Source organism: Oryctolagus cuniculus, chromosome 11 (genome assembly GCF_051225735.1).
Source record: "Oryctolagus cuniculus isolate XC-2025 breed Fujian yellow rabbit chromosome 11, ASM5122573v1, whole genome shotgun sequence".
In the NCBI taxonomy this organism is placed as follows: domain Eukaryota; kingdom Metazoa; phylum Chordata; class Mammalia; order Lagomorpha; family Leporidae; genus Oryctolagus; species Oryctolagus cuniculus.
Window position 1 is genome coordinate 94,461,419 of NC_142877.1, and position 15,718 is coordinate 94,477,136.

The following is a 15,718-nucleotide window of genomic DNA, read 5'->3' on the forward strand; positions in this document are numbered from 1 at the left end:
TGGAGAGAGCATTTGCTGCTGTGTATTTACATGGAACTATTGAAGCTAAGGGTATCACTGCAGGGATGTTTTCACAAAACACAGAAATAAAACACCTGAGTGGGGCACTGGATCCAGTAATAGGAAAGACTTTGGCCATCCATGCTGATTCCAGGTACCCTTAACCATGCCCATTATTCTACCCAGTTTGGTAAAAGCACAATGTATAACTGGCCACTTAAGGTAATCAAAACCCCATGAATGAAAAAAATTGGTAGACAAAATAGCAAAATAATGCACTCGTTGCCTGAAAAACAGTGGAGAGACCAGGCATTCACACCCCTGCTAGCCACAGCAGTGCAGATGAGGAACACATTGCCCAGAGAAAATTGGCACATTGACTTCACAGTAAGGCCTAGAGCCCCAGAATGATTTAGAAATCATTCTAATGTGTGTAGATGCTTTCTCTGAGTATGTAGAAGCCCTTTCCTGCTGAACTGAAAAGCCTGGAAAAGTCATTAAAAATCAAATAAGAGAGATCATCCCATGATTTGTTCTGCCTAGGACTATACAAAGGGATAATTGGTTGGATTTTGCTTCAAAGGTGGTGACTGGAAAGCTCTGGAATTTTGGGGTACATTGGAAATTATGTGTTCACTGGAAATTCAGGCATCTGGAAAGACTGAAAGAAACAACTGGACCCTAAAGATACCCTTAGCTAAACTTCAGGAAACTCACGAAAATTGGTTAAGGCTCCTGCCTGCCACCTTGATGGATATTAGAGTAGTCACAAAAGGAAAACTGGACCTTAGCTCATTTGAGTTGCTACATGAAGGACTTTTTTTTAATATGGCTAATCTTTTGAACTATCCAGATGTAGAAATGGAGAGAGTTACACAATATTTAGTATATATATTAATATAGCATGAATAATAAATATAACATATAATATTATAGCAGGTAATGACTATGGTCAACCAATATTCAAATGTGAATCTACCCCCATTTATCAAGATAAAACTCCGCCCATATGAATTAGGAGACTGGGCCTACTTAAGGATTTAAAAATCTGACTCTCCTGGGGATCAGCTAACTGGTTAGGCTTTATTGCCTTGTTAACCATCAATCTTCTCTTAATTTGTAAGGCGTGACTCCTTGGATTTACCACACCTAAATACAGAAAGCTCTTGCGCCTACCCTGAACCCTAATGAGAGATACTCCTGTGAGCTGGTGTCAGACCTAAGGCTGTTCTTCAAAAGAAACCAACTTCTAAATGTCTGGTCATGCTGTTTTCAGTTTTTGTGGGCCACTCCTGGAGATGTGAGCCATAATGTAGTATGAAAATTTCAATCCTCTAACCTCTGGAATGCCAACATCACCATCCAACAGGAAGTAGTTACAGGAGAATGGCCATCTTCCTTACCCCTGAAGAATGAGGAGTGAAATGTCTTGGGGAGATTTTGTTACCAAGAGTATGGGATTTAGGCAAAAGGAGGCATAGGAAGAGGGAACAGAGAATCTGAAACAATTTACTCATCAGTGCCAGTTTTCCAGTGGATATTATGGGAAGCACCTATCTTGCAATGTCTTGGGTACATTTTACTCAGAGGAGGATAGACCATTAGTCAACCAATGTAAGTTTCAAGAAACCATTGCTTTAAGCATACAGTACATGAAGATTTATGTTGCTTGAACAGGAAGGGGCCTCCCATTTGCTTTTTCTACATCCTGGAAGAGTCCTTCAGCCTTCTCTGTTCTACAACCTGGTTACTGCCCACTCTTGCTGTTAAAACCCTGGAAAGCTGTTTCTTAGGCAGTTAATTTCTTTACGAAAATATACCTTTCCACTGTCTCCTTCACTTGTCAAAGTAAGTAAGACTTTCCTTTGAACAACTCACAATTGAGTCTGATTATTATTATTATTATTAGCAGAGAGATCCCTCACGTCCGCTCATGGCTGTGGGAACTTAGCAGAACAAGCCCTGGTGAAATGTTGAAGATTCTCCTGACTTCACTGTGAAGGATACACGTGTGCGTGCAGGTGCTCAAGAAACATGCATTCTGCTTGGTCCACATGATTTGTCTGAATGCAGCTTATCTGTATTATCAGCAGTGCCCACAAAACAGCTGAGCAAGGGGTGAAGCAATATTCAGATCAGGTAAAAACTATCTTCCAGAAAAGATTACTATTGAAATCAGCTTGGAGAGAACCTTCATAGACTCCACAGAAGTTGCTTCACTTCCTATTTTGGCTCCTATAGTGGTGTGGCAAGCAAAACAGGACAGATAGGACTCTCTGCCCCAGCAACAGGAAAAACCCATGCAGTTGGCACCTTTTAAACTCAAAATATTGGATATGGCTCAGAATCTGCAACTGGACGAAAATTCTCTTAGCAGAAAGTGAAAACTTGAGAACAAAGTGAATCAAGATCCTAAAGGTAGTTCAGCAGGCTACAGAAGACTTTATGAAAAGAGAGAAGAGGTATCCATGTTTCTTCCCAGAAATGGAGGTCAGAAATAAAATCACTTGTGTTTGTTTTGGGAGAGGGGTTGAGGGAGGATGAGGATGCACTTTTTACTTCCTGGGAATAAGTGACATAAAAACTATCTAGAATTTATTTTTTTCTGAAGTAGTGATCCCGAAATTCTCTTAGGATTGCTTGACATGCCAGTAAATGAATAACTATGAAACAAATTAACTAGAGCATGTAGATGTCTGGTAGATTCTTAACAATCTATTTAGCTCCAGGTAAACAAAATGTTCAGAGTAGAGTGGAGATGATTGTTTAGCCAAGCAATGGTTTGCAAATGCTTCCAAATAGAAAGGGAACACCAAACATTTCTCCCAGTGATTGTCCTATGTTTTGGTTTTTGGCTTAATCCCCCAACTACACGCACACACACACACACATGCACACACACACATATATCCACAAGTGGACATACACACATGGCAAATATATATTAAGTGCATTTGTTTTTAAATATATTACATATTTGAGTGAGAGTGTTATTTGTAGATATTTGAAACACAGTTCATAGAAATGATTTTTAAAAATGCTGTGATAGGTGACCAGCATTGTGGAGTGGCAGGTTAAGCCACAGCAGGTTAAGCCATCAATTGGCACACAGCCATAACAATTGGAATATGGGTTAAACTCCTAGCTGATTGCTTCTGGTCCAGCTTCCTGCTAATGTATAAGGGAAGGCAGAAAAGATGGCCCAAGTATTCGTAAGGACCCCTGTCACCCGTGTAGGAGACCAGGATGGAGTTCCTAATTCCTGGCTTCAGACTGGCCTACCCCTGGTTATTGCAGCCATTTGGGAAGTGAATTAGCAGATGAAAGACCTCTTTCTCTCAGTCTCTCTCTGTCATTCTGCCTTTCAAATAATAGAAAAATACTTCAATAGCTGGTGACAATTTCTCAAGCTTGGTGAAATATCTGAGTTATAACAATCTACTGAAAGTTAGTCACTTGTCTGAAATATGTACAAATCCTACATAACAGGAAACGTTAACTAATTAAATAAGCTATAGATATTACAATGTGTCTATGCATATGTAAAACACACATGTGCATGTAATAGCTGTATATGTAGATATATGCATGTTGGGGATATATATATACACACATATATACCACATGCATACTGAGTTATTATTAATAAAAACAGTTCTAGCCACAAAGGCAAACAATGCTTCTGGTGAGAAACCTACTCATAATTTTAAGTTGGTCAATTAGAAATATATTTCCCCTAAAACAAAAATCCCTCTCATCACTTTCTTCCTCTCACTCTCAATTGAATTTTTTCTTTTCTTTCATCCTTTTTTCCTACCTGCCTGGCAACTATTTCCCTTATTTCCATTCAGTTCATGTGTTTTGATTGAGCTGACCCTAATTCCAACTCCTAGGAAGATAATATGACATAGAACTAAACCAATCAGCATATTCTGTTATTAGCAACAGTGACTCAGAGATTGGTTCACAACCCTATTTGGTACTATGCATTCCAAACCCTAGATTGGGGTCAAACTGTTGCTATTGGAGAAAATGCTTCTCTTTAACTACAAGAATATAAACCTGCAGCTCCTGGCAGCCACTCTTTGTCCAAAGAGGAAGGAAGTGCTAGAAATGGCTTCAGTATTGAGGGACGCACAGCCAAGATTTAGAAGAGGCAAAGGAGCAGATGCAGAGCCTTTAGCGTGGGTGTCCACAAGGACATTAAAGGAACATTCACCTGGGGAAATGCATGCTTCTCAAACCAACTTGTAAAGAATATCAGCCCTGCGAGGGCTGTAGGCCGAGAGGCAGTTTAGAACTGTATTAGTGATTGAGCAGGGATCAATACATATCTGAGCAGCTCAGTGCTCATGCGTGGTTGGCCATGGCATAATGATGAGTGCCTGGTTTCTTTTTAAGGGACTAGGGAATAATTGAATTATATTGTCCATATCCTTTTATCCTTTAAACTTTCTTCCAAAGGCAGAGTTCTATTTAATGTCATATAATGAAGCTGTCAAAGAAATGAAAAGACTCAGAGGGGACAATAAAGTTTCATCATCTTTCTCCTCCTCTAAGAAGTAGCAGAGCCTAAGGGAGCAGAGCCTCCCGTGAAGCAGCAGGGAGGGGTTTAAATGCCTCTCACTGCCTGAAGTCCTTCCACTGCCTGGTCTCCTACGTGGGTGACAGGCATTTCCAGTTATGGGCAATATTAAAGAGGCAGCACCACCAGAGCTGGCATTGGGGGTGCAGATGTCCTGTTTTGAGAAGGCTATTTGGTCCTTGAAACATGGTAGTGGCTTGGGGTAGACTCTGGACAGTAGGCTTTAAAAAGAACAATAAAAATGATATATTTCCTTTCTATCTTTTTGGCTGTATGTAACAAGATAGCAAACCATCTCAAGAATTACTCATTGTGTTATTTTAAATATATTTGATTGCAGTTAATGAAACTAGACAATGACTAACTTAAACCATAAGGAGATACATTGGAAGCGTGTTTGGATAGCTCCTGGAATTCAATTAAATTCTGAACTAAATCTCTAGAGGAATGTAAACTAGAATAGTTTAAGAGGCCTTAGAAAGAGAAATCTGTAAAACCTTTCTCTAGAGAGCTGGCATTAAGGTGAATTAGAGCTACCCTTCCATGAAAGAATCTAGATTTTTAAGAGAAAGGGCTCAATTAGCCTTGCAACCATGGAAGGAAGTGAAAGTCACCTTGAGGGGCCAGCGCTGTGGCAAAGTAGATTAATCCTCTGCCTATAGCACCGGCATCCCATATGGGTGTCAGTTTTAGTCCTGGCTGCTCTTCTTCCAATACAGCTCTCTGCTATGGCCTGGGAAAGCGGTAGCAGATGGCCCAAGTGCTTGGGCCCCTGCACCCACGTGAGAGACCAAGAAGCAGCTCCTGGCTCCTGGCTTCAGATCAGCGCAGCTCTGGCTGTTGTGGCCATTTGGGGAGTGAATCGGCAGAAGAAGACCTTTCTCTGTCTCCTCTCCCTCTCACTGTCTGTAACTCTACCTCTCAAATAAGTAAATAAAATCTTAAAAAAAAAAAGAAAATAAGTCACCTTGGGCCCAGGTTTGATTATCAGGAATGGATGCACAGGTCAGAAATTGTAAACAGGACAAAAATGGTTTAGGTGATGAGAGAGTAGAGTGGAATAAGGCAGGGATGGGGGTGGAGAATGTACATCTGGCCTGAACAATCCTGTGTTATATCAAGGAAACTTGAATGAAGTAGTCTGAATGGGTAACCCATCCCTTCCCCATTGACAGTGAAAAGTAAAATATCCATGAGCTGGTCTTCAGAAACACAAACTATTGGGAAAATCATGGGTTGAATTTTCTCATTCTATAGGCATTTTTGAGTGAGGAAAGCCTACAAATGATAGAAAAGGGCTTAAAGAAAAGAAATCAACTTTAGTCCTTAAGTGTAGCGAAGTAAGAAAACAAAGGATAGACTAAGTCAGAGGCTTTGTGTTAAGTTATGATTTAATGAATCAAAAACTCCTGACTATGGGCTCACTTCGTGGCTTAGTGAGTAAAGCCACTGCCTGCGACTCTGGAATCCCATATAAGCACCAGTTTGAGTCCTGACTGCCCCACTTCTAATCCATCTTTCTATTCATGTACCTAGGAAAGAAGCAGAATATGGCCCAAGTACTTGGGATCCTGACCTGTCTCCCTATAGGAGACCTGGATGAAGCTCCTAGCTTCTACCCGACTCAGCCCTGGCCAATGCAACCATTCGGGGAGTGACCGATCTGATGGAAGATCTGTTTCTCTCTCTCTCTCTCTCTCTCTCTCGCTCTCTTTCTGTAATTCTTGCATTCTAATAAATAAATAAACTTCTAAAAATGAATGCTTTTTCTGCTTAACTTAAAAACAAAAATAACTCCTGACTCAATTATTATTGTATCGATCAAAACATATTAGGATACAGAGCAAATCACTGGGTTTTTTGGACTCTGGTTGAGTCATTCTTAAAGATAATGTAGACCTCTTTTCTGGATTCCTACACTTACCTCAAAATTCCAGATGACTAATTCTATTTCAGGTGAGAAAATGCTAGAAAGGGAATACTATGGGCCTATTGAACTGTACTCTGAACTGTGTTCATTGCTTGAGGATTCAATAAGATAATATACATGCAAATTTCTGCAAATGGGGCCAGTGCTATGGTCTAGCAGGTGAAGCCCCCACCTGCAGTGCTGGCATCCTATGTGAGTACTGATATAAGTCCCAGCTGCTCCAGTTCTGATCCAGTTCTCTGCTCTGGCCTTGGAAAGCAGTAGAGGATAGCCCAGGTCCTTGGGCCCCTGCCCCTGAATGAGACCCAAAGGAAGCTCCTGGCTCCTGGCTTCATATGGCTCAGCTCCGGCTGTTGCGGCCATCTGGGGAGTGAACTAGCAGATGGTTCTTTGTCTCTACCTCTCTCTGTCTCTGCCTGTCCATAACTCTGCCTTTCAAATAAATAAACTTAAAAAAAATCTGTAAACATACTAAGATCTCAGCAAATATAATTTTGTTTTCTTTGACTTCCCCCTTTATACTACAAAGTCTGACCCTGGTCTTTGGAGAGTTTTATTGTCCATTGTATTTATAAAATTTTGTGGTAAGTTTGTGGAGAAATGCTTCCAGAATTTACCTACCATGAGTCAATTTTGCAACATATCTGATTATAGGAAAGAACTCAGAGTATCCAGTTTCTGGAAGCTAGCAAAACTAAAATCATTCCTTATTCTTTGTGTTTGCACAAAAGGTTTTTTCCATAAAAGAAGCAGCAAAAACCTCTCCTTAAAAAAAATTCTCTAAACACAGTCTAAGAGGCATTCATAGTCTTGGATCATGCATTCCCTGGAATCACTAATGAGGTTATTTGAAACCTAAGGAAGGCAGCTCCCCCTAATAGAAGGCCTGATGGTGTTTTTAGTTCAAATCAGAAGTAACTTGGCTTCTCACAGCAAATGGTTAATAATGAACAGTATTAGAGGATCTTGGGTACTGCAGGCACCCAAAGAGTCATGTATGCATACCATGCAGTAGGCAGCTGTTATGCACTTAAACTTCTGCTAAGACATTTAGGAGGAGGTGATATTAAATTCATTGGAAATGCACTGGGGGAAGCTTATTATTTGAAGAAACCAGAAATAAACCTTTTTATAGGATGATGGTTATAAACAGATTTTTCTAACACTGGATTTTTTATAATATGTTACTCAAGCCTTAGGTGATTCTCTAAAATCTGGTATCAAAGGGAGAGTGGCTCCCTGGTGATCTTCAGGATACACAGCTACACTCATTCTCCAAATATCCACATAGAATTAACAAATGAAAGCCTCAGCAATTTTTGTGGCCACTAGGGAAGAAGTTTTGTTCTTTTACGTCAAATAACTACAACTAAATTCCTGCCAGGCACTGCATCAGACAAACAATAACAACCCTGTCTCCTGACTGTGGACTTGGCCAGGATAGACAGAGGTCTGTGAGACTTCGGGAGCCAAGCAGAAGGAGCTCTTCACCGAGCCATGGCTCTGCCCCCAGAAAGCATCTTTGTTATGACACATGGCAGCTTCAGTCCCTCAAACCTCACTTCTGGTGGGAAGAGAAAGAGTTCCATCCCTATCACTTAAAAAGCTAAAAATTTAAACCGGAAGGAATCGCATAGATTATCCCACCTCATGCTTTTCTGACTTCTGAATTTCACAGACATGCAACATTTAAAAATATAACTGCATTAAAAATAAAATAAAATAAAATAGGGAGAGGAAGGGAAGATACTGACATTGGATCTTTATATAATGACAACGGGCCTAAAAACTATCAGGAGCTGTTTGGCAGCTAAGACTTTGAAACTCCTTATTTTTTTCCTTAGAAATCTTGTGCAGAAAGGAGAACATGAGATAAAGCTACAAAACACTGGGAGTCAGCTAGGGCCCCCTATTTTGGAGTAGGTGAGGGGTTTCCCAGAGCAGTGGCAAAGGAGCAGGGCTGTGGTGCACAGAATGAGAGTTCTGATCTCAGAGAGACAGAGAACTTCTCTGAACTCACTTTCTGCAGTAAAAACTTACCCTCCAGTATCAAGAGTAGATCCTGCATCAAGTACACAAACTCACCGAGTTCCAGTTTCGTGAGAAGAAGCAGAGGGAAACTCAATGACTGCCTATGGTTGAAAGAAGTCTGTAACCCTGGAAGCAAAAGGAAAGATATATTTTGTTTTTATTTATTTATTTATTTATTTAAAAAGAAGGAAAGAGGAGAGAGAGCGAGAAGAGATATCTCCCATTTTTGTTTCACTCCCCAAAGGCCAGTAAAAGCTAGGACTGGGCCAGGCTGAAGACAAAATCCCTGAATTCCATCTGGGTCTTCCACATGGATGACAGGGATCCAAGTACCTGGGCCAAGTGCCTCCCACCTGCTGCCTTCCATTAGCAGGAAGCTGGATTGGAAGTAGTGGAGCTGGGACTTAGATGCCAGAGCTACTATTCTCATTTTGTTGGAGAAATGTACAAATAAACAGTATACAAATTGTACACTAATACACAAAATGTTACCCAAAAATGATTGCTGTAAATATGCTACAAAAATGAACAAAGAACCATGGAACCATGAATAAAATAGAATGAACCCATACAAGGAAATTGTTTTCATGAAGTATCTTTATTTTGAGGCTAAAGTTTTTGCCATCATTAAAAAGACATATTGAAGTAATTCTCCCTGTAAAATAGGAATCCAAAGAAGAGAAGTAATAGCTCAAGGAGGATATGCCAATAAAAAAGAACAGAAAATAGATGTTAAGATTTTGGGAATAAAGTAAAATTTTTAAAAAAGAGACAGAAATAAAAATGAACTTGGAAGATCATATATATATATATATATAATTGAAGTATTTAAATTAAAATGTAATTGTACACACACCAAACATATTAACAATTTATTCACTTGATGTGTGAAAAAGTGCACATGATTATTGGTAACTAGAGTTTAAGTTAAAACTTCAATCAGATACTACTACATACACAATAGGATAGTTAAATTTAATGACTGAAACTTCAAATATTGGAATGGTGTAGAGCACTCAGGCTCATACATTGTGGAAATGCAAGTGATCCCACCACTTTGAGAAAAGGTTACAGAGTTCCCTAAAAAAGAACATACATATACCTTAGACTCAAAAATATTCCTTCTAGGTATTGTTCGAATAGATATGAAAATAAAAGCCTATTAATATTTTTATAGAAAAATGTTTACACAGCTTTATTACTAACTCACAAAAGAGAGAGTATACAAAGAATATTTATACTGTGAACAGATAGTAAGCCATCAAAAGGAGAAAATTGAAAACTCATCCAGTATTATAAATAAATACTACAGATAAAATGATGGGTGAAAGAAGTTGGATGTAAAACATCATATATTTTATAATTCTACTTATTTGAAGCTTCAGAAAAGACAAACCTAACTATATATATATTTGTATATTGTATATAAACTACTATATATATTTAGTTGTATATCATATATACTATATGTATAGTTGTATGTAGTATTTAAATAATTATATAACTATATAGTCATATATAATTATATAGTTATTTATCTCTCTATATATTTATGTTAGATTATATATAATTATATATGATATCTATATATTTATAGTTATTTATCTATCTATCTATATAGATGTAGCAGTTGCCTCTGGGGGAGCAACATTGAAAAGCACATAAAAGAAATTTCTTGGGAGTAGATAGTGTACTGCAGTGTGTTAAGCTGCTTTTGGGAAGCTTGCATCCCATATGAGCATGCCTGGAATCCAGTCCTGACTCTGCTTCTGAACGAGATTCCTGGTAATGCTTTTGGGAGTCAGCAGATTATGGCCCAACGAACTGGATCCATGCCTCCCATGTGGAAGATCCAGATGGAACTTAGGACTCTTGTCTTCAGTCATTGCCCAGTCCAGGCTATTGCTGGCCCTTGGAGAGTGAAAAAAAAAAAAAAGATGATCTCTCTCTCTTTCTCTCTATATATATCTTTCTCTCTCTCTCTCCCTCTCTCATTTTGCCTTTCAAATTAATAAATAAATCCTTTTTTTTTTCAAAAAGAACTTTCTGGAGTGGTAGAAATATATAATGTCAGAGAGAATGAGAGAGAGAGACAGAGAGACAGACAGACAGACAGAGACATCATCTCCTATTCACTGGTACATGCTTCAAATGTCCTCACCAATGGGGACAGGGACAGGTCAAATCCAGAAGCTGAGAACTCAATATGGGTCCCCCTTTGGGTAACAGAGTCATCATTTGCTGTTTCTCAGGGTGCATGGAACAGGAAGCTGGAATCAGGATTGAAGGTGGGTCTCAAACCCAGGCAATGCAGTATGGTATAAGGATGACCCAAGTGGCGTCTTCACTGTTGAACAAAATGCCTACCTGAAATGTATTGTATCTTGATCTGAAGTAGATTAAAAAAGGGTGTCCATATGTCAAAGTTATACAGTTAATATGTGAGTTGAAATATATACATATATACATTTATTGTATAATTATGTTTATTATTGTACAAGTATATTGACTGAAATAAATTTACCTTAAAGAGAACCAATACTAATGAATACTCAGTGAGAGTAGGGGAGTGAATGGAAGTATGCACAAAACAAAAAAGAATTAAAGTAAACTACAAAATAAAAACTGAATTTTTATAATTGCTAAAGGTGAGAGATGGTACATAGGATTCGTTTACTCATCCTTTTTGATATAGGTTTGAATCTTCCTCAAATAGTTTAAAAATTCTAAAATAAAGTAAGACTTTATTCTACATATAGAATTGGCATAAGTATTCAAGAAAAAAATATCTTCTCTTTTGACTGAATCTTATTTTTTCTATTATTAACATCATGATTCATGTGTTTTTTTGTAGTTGCATTTGCCTGCTATTTCTTTGCCAATTCTTTTACTTTTAACCATTTAAATTATTTCTTGTTTTAAATATATCCTTTTATGTAGCCTTCCTTGAGTTATAGTTTGCTTTGCTGGCCAAGATGAAAAAAAAAAAAATCTTTTCCTTTTTAATAGTTACCATAAACCCACACTGTGAGACTGACAGGTTTAATCTTAAGTCCACAATACATTTTTAAAATGTCTTTTACATTGAGATTTGATTCATCTGTGGTTTTAGCATTTCTTTTAATATTTATAAGACATGTATTTTCTATAGTTGCTATCTTTATGTTAATAACTTTATATAACTGATAACTCAATTGATTGGGTTCCTGCCGATCAACTGGGACCAGGATTGAGTTCTAGCTATTGGCTTCAGCCTGTCCCAGACCTGCTCATTAAAGGAAACTGTGGTGAGGATCAGTGGATGGGAGTGCTCTCTTTCTCTCTCTCTCTCTCTCTCTCTCTCTCTCTCCTTGTCAAATAAGTAAATATTAAAATGCACACATGTTTTACTATTTTTCTGTTGATTATTGAAGTAAAAAAGTGTGTACACTAACATTTATCAAATTCATACTTTTTAGTGTATGGTTCTGAATTTTGCAAACACATATGGTGGTCAGAACCGAGTTCCAGGTGGTAACATGACTGAAGTGACCTGTGTCTGTTTGCTGTGGACTAACAGTTGACAAAGTTTCTAGACACTCCTGGATGCCTTGGCTCATGTTCTCTTCCTCAACCTTCACAGCCAGCGAGGGCTGACCAAGTCCTCCCTGCTCTTCCAATCTCCCTGCCCTCTCCTGCTGTCTGTTTTGTCTACCTTTCTTCTCTGACTTTAAGGACTCTATGGTTAGTTTGGGCCCACTCAGATAATCTAGGTTGATCTTCCTATTTTAAGGTGAGTTGATCAGTAACTTCAATCACATCTGCAAAATTATTTCACAACAGTACCCAATTAGTGCTTGAATCTATTATCTTTATGACAAGAATGAGAATTTTAGAGGGGCACCTTTATAATTCTGTCACTTGATTGCACTCCCAAGGGAAATAAAAATTAAGCATCTACAGAGGTATCTTTTTTCACATTGAATTGAAGCAATGATCAAAAATTGGGATAACTTACTGATGAAGGCAGAAAGGTACCAAGAACTTGGGTATATGGCTAGTAGGAGTTTTCATTGGCATAACATTCATAGAGGGTCAAATGGAAAAACCTAGCACAATTACATACATAAACACCTGTTCACCCAGAAATTCTACTTTTACAGTTGCTGAATATCATCCTGTTAACAGAGAAAAAAAACAGATTCTCTTTATGAAAACAGGATCAGCCTGATAACTGATATTGAGTAGGCAGTCATATATAATCCTTGATATTTTTCACATTTGCAACTAAAGTTTCCAGAGAGAAGGGGGACCAGGAAGCAGGGAGAGAGCAAGAACAGGCATTCCTTGCCTTAAGGAGAAGATTTTATATTATACCCGTTCCATTTAATTTCTTTCAGAGTCATATCATTAAAAAAAATTAGGAAGCTAAATTTAGAGCATTAAATTGGACAAAGTGAGATGTAGTTAAAAATGGAAATAAGAAACTTAAAAAAGAACCTAAAATATATACCAGTCTGATTTTTCATTGATGATATATTTACTGAAGCTCCAGGATTTTCACACTAAATATTTTAAACACTTCGTCACCACTTACATTTCAGACCGCTCAAAAATGTCAACAGATAGTGAGCGTTTATTGAGGCAAATTGTATACCAGGAACTGTTAGAAGGATTTTCAATAAAACATACTTTTTTTCTTCACAATCACCTTATCATATGGATATTATATTCTCTCCATTTTTAAAAATGAGGAAATTGAGGCCTGAGGGTATTGAATAATTTACCCAAGATCACAGAACAAATGATCAGTATTACTTATCAAAACCAAGGAGTTCAGTTTTGGAACAAATAACATCCTGTCAATTATATAATCAATCTGCAAGGAACCATGTGTGCTTGCTTGAGTTTCTTCTTTAAAAAGGTAAAAATATTGAAATACAGATATATGAAGAATCAATAATGGCTACAGACTAGGAAAAAGTTGTATTGTAAGTAGGCAAAAAATCAGGGAAAAGAGCCTGGGTTTGAATTTAACTCTGCTGCTTCCCTAGGTGAACGCATGAGCAAGTGGTAAGCCAGAGTTTCTTTGTTGATGAAATAAAGGTAACAGTATTTCCTTTAAAGGACTCTTCCCAAGAACAAATGTGTTAATATATGTAAATTGCTTCACAGTGCTGGACACATAGTATGCACTTAATAAATGATGGCTATTATATTATTATTATAGTCAACTTTGAGTCATGACACCGGAGGGAGCTTCTGCCTAGTAAATTCAATTTTCCCCCTCAGTGAAGTTGCTCATGTCCCTAACCTCCACTCGTGCCTAATTCAGGAATGTGTGCTCAATAATTAATCATAGATTATATTTTATTGCATTAGCTAATGTTGCTTTCCACTTTTAGCTGTTTCATAACTTCATGGGAAATTTGTCATTTTTTTTATTAAGTGAAAGAAAATGTAAAATAGGAAATCTAGAGAATATTCTTTCTGCCATTTCTAAATTAAAGGGTACTTTTCCTTCCATGGTTGTTCATTTATCATTTATTATGAAGTCCATCAAATGTCTCCAACAATGCCATGCCAGTTGCTGTGGCTAGAGAGCAAATATAGTTTAGGATAAAAATTCAAAGAGTATGTAGGTGAGCACTTGATATATTCCTGGGGCTTTTTATCAATGTAAAATTATCATACACAGAAAAGAAATAAAAAATTAGTTCAAAATGGAGTTTATTATTTTATCATTTATTTGAGAGAGAGGGAAAGTCTTCCATCCACAAGTTCATTTTCCAAATACCTGCAACAACTGGGGCTGGGCCAGGTCAAAGCCAGGGTTCTAGAGCTCAGTAAGAGTCTCCTGAGTGACAGGGACCCAAGTATTTCAAACATTACCTGATGCCTCCCAGAGTGTGCATTAGCAGAAAGCTGGAAGTATGAGCAGAGCTGGGTGCAAACCTACGCACTCTGGTATGGGATGTAGAAATCCTAACATCTTAACAGCTAGACCAAACACCCACCCCCTGCGTTAAAGCATCAGAAGGTAGCAAGAAATGTGTTGAGTGTCACAAGTCTTTAATCAAATAAATATGCTACTGAAAAATCACTTCACTAAAGTCACTAACAAGTCAATCTGCAGATAGTTATTACAGTTATTTACTATTAGGAGTAAGACAATAGTAGTCCTCATTAACTGCAGTAAAAACAGATGTGGAGAAGAGTCCCGGAATGTAGTTAGGATTTCTTTTAAAAAAAAGTTTTCACTAATATGTGAAATAGATGTTGTGATTGGTACTTTTTCCTAGATGTAACATTGAGTTGAAACTGAAACCTGTTTCTTTTCTATTTATATATAAAGAATTGCCACCACTGCTACATAAATTGAAGGTGCATTCTCCAGCTAAAATAAATGAGATGACAGTTCATTTCAACAAACATACATCCAACACCGCTGGATGCCAGCCATTGTGATATGCAGTGGTAATACAGGCATCAAAAGACCTGTCTCCACTGAGGAATGCCGCAGATGCACCCTCATGCTCGCACTTATTATGGTTTATTATCTTAAACTGGAATGGTTAAATCTTCTGGGTAACTATTGTGAGAATAGCATTTTTATAGCAATTGTGCTAAAAATAAAGTTGTTCTGAGAGCTCTTCAACATTTGCATGAACAAAATAAAACATAAGTAGGTGTTTAGATCAAATATCATCAGTGGAGATCCACTGAACTAACTAATGATAGAATATATGAATTCATATATTATGCTATGTGGGCCTATCAATGTAGCTATATATTGAAAACTTTGTCTTTCACAGAAATTAAATAAATGGTAATAATTCCCTTTTACCTTTTTTAAACATAAAATGGTCTTTTCATTCTTTTCAGCCCCAAATTCTAGGGTTCTGTTGGAGAATTCATTGGCATTATCAGCAATGCAAAAAAAAAAAAAATCCACCAAAACAAACAAACAACAACAACAACAAATCTTTTTTAAGTAAAATGTTCTACTCATTGTTTTGCTGAGCTCCACTTCTATGTAAGAACGAACTCATCTCTGGGGAAGATGTCAGACACTAAACTTTCACAATTCTTCCCCTCCCCAAGTCTGATAATAAATTCAATTCAACTGGAAAATTATTCTTTTACATCTGCCATGTACCTGGTACTTTCAGGTTGTTGGGAAATAAAGTGGC